Raw genomic sequence first — 9,481 nt, 5'->3', positions numbered from 1 at the left:
TAAAATGCCAAGATCATAGGCATGACAGAAATGAACCAGTGATTTTAGCTTTGCATACAATACTTTTAGAACCTGTTTCCTGTCTGTAAAAACACATTCATTAGATGACCATTGAATATTCTATTAATCTTACTAAAACTTTTGATTAAAACTTGATTTTCATTAAACTCTGATAATAGTTTCATGAATAAAATGTGGTAGCTATTAATATTTTAGTATATGGCTTAAATCCAAATATAAAAAAGACTAGTCACCGAATATTCAATATATGTTGCATGGAGTCATAGAGATGCCACCTGCACATAAGATTCTTGTTGAATTAGATGACTTTTATGCATTTTTCTGGTTTCACATATTCACCCTTCATGAAAATCATATGCATACTGGCCTCCCCTCAGAATTATCTGAGATGCTGTCTCCTGGCTATAGTCCTCATTTGGCCCCAAATAAACTTAACTCACAACTCTCACATAGTGCAGTTCTTTTCGGTTGACAATCACATATTTATTGATGATTTAGCCTATCAATTTAGTTATATATATTTGGTTGGGGAAGATGAGCATGATTTTTAAAAAAAGTAACTTGGATGTGAATGACTGTATTATTATTTGGTAAAATTGAAAGGGGATATATTCCTCTATTTTCACCTTGTAAAGAATAACTGTTTATACATCTGGTCAGTTTGTTTCTTGAGCCTATTTAGCATCTTTGTCTCCGTTTCCTCATTTGGCTATAAAAGCAATTCTGTATTTTTTGAGAAAATATCCCAGCCCCGTTCTCACTGTAATTGGATGGTGTTGACCTCCCTAATTTCCCCCAAATTTAGGAGTGAATATGTTACCCCAGCCTGGTCCAGTAGAGTGCCAAAACTCTGTGAAAAATGATTGGAAAAAGAAAGACATGTCAAAAACAAATCCTGTTTCGTTTCCTTCTTTCCTGGCATACAGGAAAATATATTTTCTAGCCTCCCGTTCGTTCAGGTGGCTCCATGTGATTGAATTCTTGGCAAGCCAGTTCAGAGTGCTTTCCCTATTTTTCCTCTCTCGTTCCCCGCTGTGGAAACATTTAAGGCATGATTTAAAGATGGCAAGACTACAAGATGAAAGAGAGCACCTTGACCTACATCAGTCATGGCTTGAGCAACAAATAGCACTTTCCTGTGTTAAACTACCATAAATAGCTGTGTATTTATGACTACAGCAAGCCTTACCTAGTCTGACCAGCAGAGATGGATATGCAACCCTAGGTCAATAAGACAGTCTAGAATTGTTGTTAAAGCTATTGTTGTTAAAGCTATTGTAAATATAACCATCTGTTTTTACTGATATTGCCAAAACAGTAGAATGTAAGCTTAGTCATGCTGGAGGTCAACTTGTATGGTGGGAAGAGCCAGCTAATTTTATTTGACCTTCTGAATATTCATCTGTAGCCATATTGGAACATTTCAGTTACTTAAGCAAATAAAGTCCTTTTTTTTTTTTTCTTAAGCCGATATGTTTTCTGTCATTTGCATTTTGAAGAGCTAAGATTGGTAATAGCCACAGAATTTTCAATGTTTTCTACAAACTTGCTATACCCATATTTTGACCTTTGAACACAGACCCCCATTTGATTGATTTACGCTGTGAATACAGAAATGATAATGAATAGTAGGGCTTCTCTTTTAAATCTCACCAGAGAGTATGATTCTGATCCTGAAATAATTTTGTGTTTTGCTTCTTGGTGCAGCTTAATTGAAATTAACCTCTGGATAGCTTCTGTTCATCATCATATTTTGTGTTAAAATGTACAAACACACACATTTGCACTTACATTATCACTTTTAAAAGTATTTAAAAGCTTTAGAAACAGTAGTTAAATCCTGATGCCCTAGACAATCAAAATACCTATGGCTTGTGTTGAGCACATCTTTGTGTTTTTTTGTTGTTGTTGTCTTTTGTTTTTTTTTAAAATTTATTTATTTTATTTTTGCCTGTGTTGGGTCTTCATTGCTGCGCGCTTTCTCTAGTTGCGGCAAGTGGGGGCTACTCTTCATTTCGGTGTGTGGGCTGTCATTGTCGTGGCTTCTCTTTTTGCGGAGCACAGGCTCCAGACACATGGGCTTCAGTTGTTGCAGTATGCAGGCTCAGTAGTTGTGGTGCACGGGCTTAGGTGCTCTGCGGCATGTGGGATCTTCCCAGACCAGGGCTTGAACCTGTGTCCCCTGCATTGGCAGGCGGATTCTTAACCACTGCGCCACCAGGGAAGCCCACATGTTTGTTTATTGAATCATATTTTTAGCTATGAAAATACCGTAATCCCATCACATACCTGCTGAGCTCTAGAAAATCTCTGCTGTTTAAAAATCAATTTTACAAACTTAATTTTTCTTGTTTTCCCAATTTTATTAGGATAAATCTTATAAGCTCCAGGTTAAAATTAAACTACAAAACTTCCTGAATCTTATTCTTATTGATTTTTACAGACACAGCTTTAAAAATGGCTGTTATAAAAACACTACAGGAGAATTTTGTCCTGTATGTGGAAACTCTAAGAGATGATTTATATTTAGGATTATCTATGTGAATGTGAACCATAGATGTCTCATTTTAATTTAGTGGGCTGTATTTAAGACTTAATTTTTTGTGTGTTAAATCACAAATCAGTTGGTCCCAATATTATGGTGTATTTCCTCTATTATTATTATTATGGGTCCCCAACATTGGTTTACATACTGAGATGTAAAATACTATTCTACAGAATATTAAAATATGAAATAAAAATAATATTCTCTAGAGAAGCACATAATTTATTTTAAGGAGGACATTAAAAAATATAGGCTGATTTTCTGCAACTATAATCTTATTATCGACTAAGAGTTTTAGCTTTGTTTTTTGAATCATGAGTTTTCCAGACCTCTCATAACAATGTTTCTATATTCATTCATTTATTGATTGATTTAATAATTATATACAGCTACTGGATTTACTGTAAACTATTGATCTCACTCATAAAAGGTTGACTGCAGGCTGAACTCAACACTTCTGGAATATTTCACTAATGTATGTTAAGAGGAGGATTGTTACATTTCATCCTCATGTCTGAATACTATCGGTTAAGTAAGTGTAATTAGCTATTTCAGGAAGCAGAGTCACAAAACAAATGAACTAAAATTTCAAGACCTTTTGTTTACATGGACTGCTTACTTTCCAAAAATTGTGTTGCAAATATTTGTGTTAAATTTGGTCCTGGAGATGCTGGCAAAGGGGTCTAATCCAATACTGCCATATAAATGAGTCAAGTTAGTATCTCAAACAACTTAGAGACATCTGCCCTTACTGTAAAATCAAACTCTCCATGTCTCCATTGAATAACATGGCATAGAGAGAGAAGAAAGTGGGGATCTCTTATTTATAATGATGACATATGAAACTGGTCCATTATTCAAGTTTTTCAACTAAGAAAATCTTCCAAATAAGAGCATGATCTGGTGCACATCACCACTTCTTATATACAGGGTTCTTAAAATACGTTCTGAAACCTGGTTATCTATAGTAAACACACTACGCCTTGATTATACCTAAGTCTACTTGAGCAAGATGAATTCACTGTGGCTCATGCAAGAACGAGGTTTTATCATAGAGTTCTTCATGGGTAGATCGCACTGTTTGGAGCTTAGAAAAAGCTAAAGAACACTTAAGGACAGCTCATTAATATCCAACAGCTCTACCACATTGTAAAGTGGATCAGTGACAGAATTGACAGCAATGGACTATTAGATACCAGGGCTTCCCCGGACTTGCTTATGGGCTTTCCTTTAGATTATATAAAGCAGAGGTTACAAATACCAACGTTCAATAAAGTTAGATTTTTCAAGGGCAGCAAAAAATCTACATATTAAAATATATGGGCTAAACTAAACTGAAAATATTGTCTATATTAATTTTAGAAACAATTTGCAGTCTAGATAAAATACAAGACTTTTCTACCACATGAGTAGCCAGTGCATGATTTAAAGTGCCCAAGGGTCTTGAATAATACAGGGGAGATGTTTTGTGATCAAGGAGGACTAATGTTTCCCTCAGTTTGACTAAATTTTAGACTGGCTTCTTCCTGACTTCAGACCCTGACCTCTGTTTTCTTAGAGGATTTACTCTAAAAAACTTTTAAACTCTTTCTCTGCCCCTTTGAGATGTAAATCTGCTAAAAAGTCTTTTACAACCCAAGAATGTCTTTCTAAAGAACCTGGGAGCTATCCTTTTGAAATGTAAACATCAAGGAAAATAACACCTTTATCTGTCTGTCTTTGTAAGAAAGTAGAAGACTAACTGTGATGGGCACCAATTAGCAAACACAAATGGCCTTAATCAAAGAGAAGAACTTGCAAACTCAGGAATAACTGAATGGACCTGAGATATCCCATAGATCACTCTTGCCCCTAAAGCCCTCTGGTACTTTTCTACTAGCTTACCCCAGTGCTGAAAAATCCTCCACTCTTCAGAGTTAAGTTCAATGTGAATTCTGTCCCCTCTCCCCTATTGCAATAGCCTTGATTAAAGTCTTCGTTGACGATTTAACTTTGTTCAAGGCAGTTTTTGCTTTGACAGTGGGTTTCAACATTTTAAACTTAATTTAGAGAAATAGGACGAATGTGACTAATTATGCTCCAGGCATGGTAGACTTGTTTGTTCAGCTTACACATGACAATTACCTATGTACTAATGGATCTTAACCATTGGGCAAGTGTTTTGCCGAAAGCCTGCTTTCTGTTTCAAGTTTCATTGGATTCACTGGCAAAATAACCACTTGTCTCACACAACTGAACAGATTTAATTAATTTCTAAATATAAGATTATTTAACTTAATTTCAATATACAGTCATTAGAAGGGGATGAATAAAGGTATTAGAGAGACATAACAGAGTACACATCACCAGATTGGGCTAACACCTTCATCCACATTCAAACAGCAGCTGGGAAGTCCTGAGTAACAGCAATCTGGAGTCCCAGTTGGGAAGGGTCCTAGGCGGTGCGTCCATCCCACGGGTGAGACTTCCAATTGTAGTTCTGGGGGCTCCTGTTTATAATCCCAGGCCGAAAACTGGTATCATCAGTTTGCCCGCAAAAATGCAGCTCTGGTTCAATTGTAAAAATGCTGTTGATTTCACCACGTGAGTCACAAGATTTTCCAGACCCTGGGGAATGGCCAGGTCCCCAGAGTTCAAGAAATTCCAAGACCCACTCCCTTTCTTATCGTAAACACCGCTTGACTTGAGGTGTGCAAGTAGGCACGCAATCAAGGAGGGTCACAAGTCGGTCAGAGGCCTACTTCTGCCTCTGAAGCCTGAACAAGACTACTTTACTAGTTTTCCCAACAACAGGTTTTTAGGCAGGAGTGATCTAGTTTTCTGCTATATCTTTCATGACTAGGAGAGTATTCAGCAAATAACAGGCAGTCACTGCCTGTGTTTTGAGTGAGGTGAATATGATCATGGATATATAGCCCTCTCCAAGCCACCAAACTAGTTATCCTATGAAAATAAAATTGCATAAAATAAAAGTATTTTAAAATGAGAAGAGTCAGAAGTAATACATTCTAGAGGAAAATGCACAAGTTTTAGTAAGCTGGGTGTGAGTTTACATACAACTGCATCCATTTATCAGTTACATGACCACAGGCAAAATTTTTATCCTCTTCTACTACAATATGTTTATGTGTAAATTAGGGAAACAATAGCAACAATGTTATCAAATTCTAAAAGAGGGTTCTCAATATTTAGTAGTTTTTGATAACATTATAAAATAATAGTTATATATAGTTTATTATTCTCAATTTATTACTCTAAAATAATCATTCTAAACAACATTATACTAATTTATATTGGAGTAATATATAATTATTTTGGAAAAATACTGAATAGAGATATTACGAGTTATAATTATTTGAGCATTATCCTGTTTCTAATCCTGTCAGGTCTTTGTTTTTATTGTTATTGTAAAAATGACATATTTTCCCCTTACCAATGTAAATTTCTATTCATACTTCAGAATTATCTCAAGGATTATATTGACTATTATATTTTTACTAAGCCTGTAATTAGGATCAATCACTCTCTCTGTTCTTTTGGTATCTTTTCTATACTTGTTATATGAAACACATTTCATTGCACTGTACTTGTCTATCTTTGATTCAACTGAAACCTTCTTGTAGGAAATGTTCAAAAGACTCTTTGACTGTTGTTTCTTGAAGGCCTATCATCTGTGTCTGGCACATAATACATACTCAATATCCAGTTGTTGATTGGCTGGCTAGCTAGCTGGCTAAGGCCATTTTTCTCAAGGTGAATAAAACATGAGGAATTAAGAGAAAATCTTAAAAAGGAAAGCAAAATTATTTTTACCTCCCTCCAAAAATAACAATATTGGCAAAGGTTAATGAGTTCAAATGATGGGTTTTGTTTGACTTGAGGCCACAAGAATACACCATAAACATTTTATTGTTGTCACTGAAACTTTATGTATTGCCAATTAAGTTGAGAGATGCAAAGGAGAGAATACACACACAACACACTCTCACTTGTGCCGTTGTTTGACAAAATAAGTTCTTCAAATATTGTAAAATTGTAAATGTGTCAGGGATATTGTAAAGACTTCTATTTGTTTGGTTCCACAAATTATAGTTTACAAAGACTGAATGCTTCACGGTTTTGAACAGACACCAAAATGAATAGCTTTTTAAAATGCTAGTATTTATTGTGTTATTTCTGTGAGCCAGGCACTGACTACATATTTTCCATTCCATTTAATCTACACATTAATCCAGTAGAATAATTACTACTGGGTTTCTGTATGTCTTGAAAAGAAACTTACAATTAGAAAATAACTCTGCATAAAGTCCCTCAACTTATACGAGGTGAAATCCAAACTTGGATATAGGGATCTATGAACCCAAAGCTTATGTGTTTATATTGGTAGTTGCATACAACTGTCCTAATGGTACAGAAAAACCTGCATAGACTCTTTAAACCTTTGCAATTTATAATAGAGGACCTCAATAAAAGGCTGAATACGTTTGCATTGTGTAATAACCTTGGCTTTAGCAGAGTATAGGAAGGGAATGGATGTACCTGAAATATAAGTATTATGCTAAAAGATTATTCTGATGTAAGAATATGTCTTAAGTATTCTTTGCCCCAGAGGATGCTAAACCTAGGAATAATTCAGATTGGAGGAGAGTAGTAATTTTTCTAAAAGAATAAAAAGCAATCATCATCTTGTACCCAAGGCCTTTGGAGGTATCATGTTTACACAGATAACAAATCTTTTGAGCAAACCTTTTCATTTTACAGCTAATAGAGAATTTCATGTGAATTCATTACTTTATAAAGAAAAAGTGAATGAGAGAAAAAGAAGAGAGACCAAGGATACAAATAATGCGCAACCAAGTTAATGATGAAACTGTACTTTCTTTAAGACTCTAAAGAATCAGAAGCATAGAAATACTAATCACACCTTCTTAGTTAGAACAAATTAATTACTAAAAATGATGAAAACAGTTTGCAATAGCTTCATTTTCCCTAAAATTACATATTAGTTTCTGTATGCATTTCTAGCTGGAATACAATTTCTGTTTATTAACATTTGTTGCCAAGTGCTATATATCATCCATAATTCTGGGTTATTAAATTCCTGAAGCATGCAATACAGCAAACTTAGTAGATTTTACACAAATTGTTATATAACAAAATAAGAGCAGATTGTACTCATCGCATCGAATCTTTCCATAACAGTTTCCTATTTTTCTTAAAATTAAACAAAACACAAAGGTACTTCTGTGGCTTTTAACTTATTATTCACTATCTCTAACCATTTTTTAGCCATTGCCCTAACCCTTTGTACCACATTATGATACAATTTCTGCCTTAACATTTTTCTGATACTAAGTAAGTTACTATCTTTGACTTGTTACTAGGACCTTTGGGACAATTTATGCATACCAACGTTTGGATTGTAAAATAATCTACAGATATAGAAAGAGCAAAATTCAGCTTAGGATATATTTCAACAATTAAAGTACAAAAAATATCAAAGTGTTAATTTGCTAATGTTATATTTAGGTTTATTAATACATAAAATAGGCATATAAACAAATGTACACAAACGTATATATTTATAACCCATGTCTTTTCAGTTACGTTTTCTTTATATATTCAAGAAATATAATATAAAGACAATCGTCTTAAGAACAATTATGTGTAGACAATAAATTTGAATACACTACACATTTTCTTTCATTCTATGATTTTATAAATTTATATATACTATCAGAACATTTGATTTCATAATTACACTGAACTTTTTATAAAATGGCTTTTAGACGGGTAATAGTGCAAATAAAGTAACGATTTGGTAGGAAACTCACTTGTATGTTCATTTAAATTTAGAAAATTATGTAAGGCAAATTTTTATTTGGGGCATGGGGAAAGAAATCAGACATAAGTTGTGACAGTTTAAGTCTGAGAAAGGTCACTTTGACAGTTCACTGGCTTCCTAAAATGAAACCTGTAAAAGGCATGGGAGGCTTGCCTGGTGGCGCAGTGGTTGAGAGTCCGCCTGCCGATGCAGGGGACGCGGGTTTGTGCCCCAGTCCGGGAGGATCCCACGTGCTGCGGAGCGGCTGGCCCCGTGGGCCATGGCTGCTGAATCTGTGCGTCCGGAGCCTGTGCTCCGCGATGGGAGAGGCCACAGCAGTGAGAGGTCCGCTGTTAGACCTGCGCGGTCTCCTAGGAGTTTCGACTCGCCCAGGAAACAACAAGAGTCGGAAGTCGATGCAAAACGCAAGAGGTTTATTGAAGGCCGGTGCACCGGGGTTCCTTGGTCCTCACGCAGGAGGTCGAAGAAGGAACCCTTTTGGGCGCGAATATGTCAGTTTTATAGGTTCCCACTTCCCCGTATGTAAATTATAGATTTGGTTGTGTTCTCCTGCTGATTGGTCCCGGCTTAGGCTCGGACCAGAGAGGGAACTTGTCCCCAGCTGCCTGATTGGTCTTTGACAGACACCTTTTTTACATTTTGTTATCTCCCTCCTTCTCCCCAGCTGTCTGATTGGTCTTTGACAGACACCTTTTTTACATTTTGTTATCTCCCTCCTTCTCGGAAGGGGGCCGGACATCCTGGAAATTCACCCATTGTCTAAGAAGCCCCTATTGTCTGGAGAGTTCTTAATCATTAGCTGGAACAATGTCCCTCGAGTCCCACACCGCGTACCGCAAAAAAAAAAAAAAAAAAAAAGGCATGGAAAATGCATATGTCAAGCATAACATACACAGTAATTCTGCACTTTGTATAATGAAGAGCTTAATATGAAATGTAACAGAGCAAAACAAAGACAGAAGCACATGTATCTTTATAGAACACAAAAGAACGAAAAGAGTTCTATTCCTGTTTTCTCAGTGGAAAGATATAAAGGTTCTTCCATTGTGCCTGTATTATGAGATATATTT

Source organism: Globicephala melas, chromosome 3 (assembly GCF_963455315.2).
Source record: "Globicephala melas chromosome 3, mGloMel1.2, whole genome shotgun sequence".
NCBI lineage: Eukaryota > Metazoa > Chordata > Mammalia > Artiodactyla > Delphinidae > Globicephala > Globicephala melas.
This window is presented reverse-complemented; position numbering follows the sequence as displayed.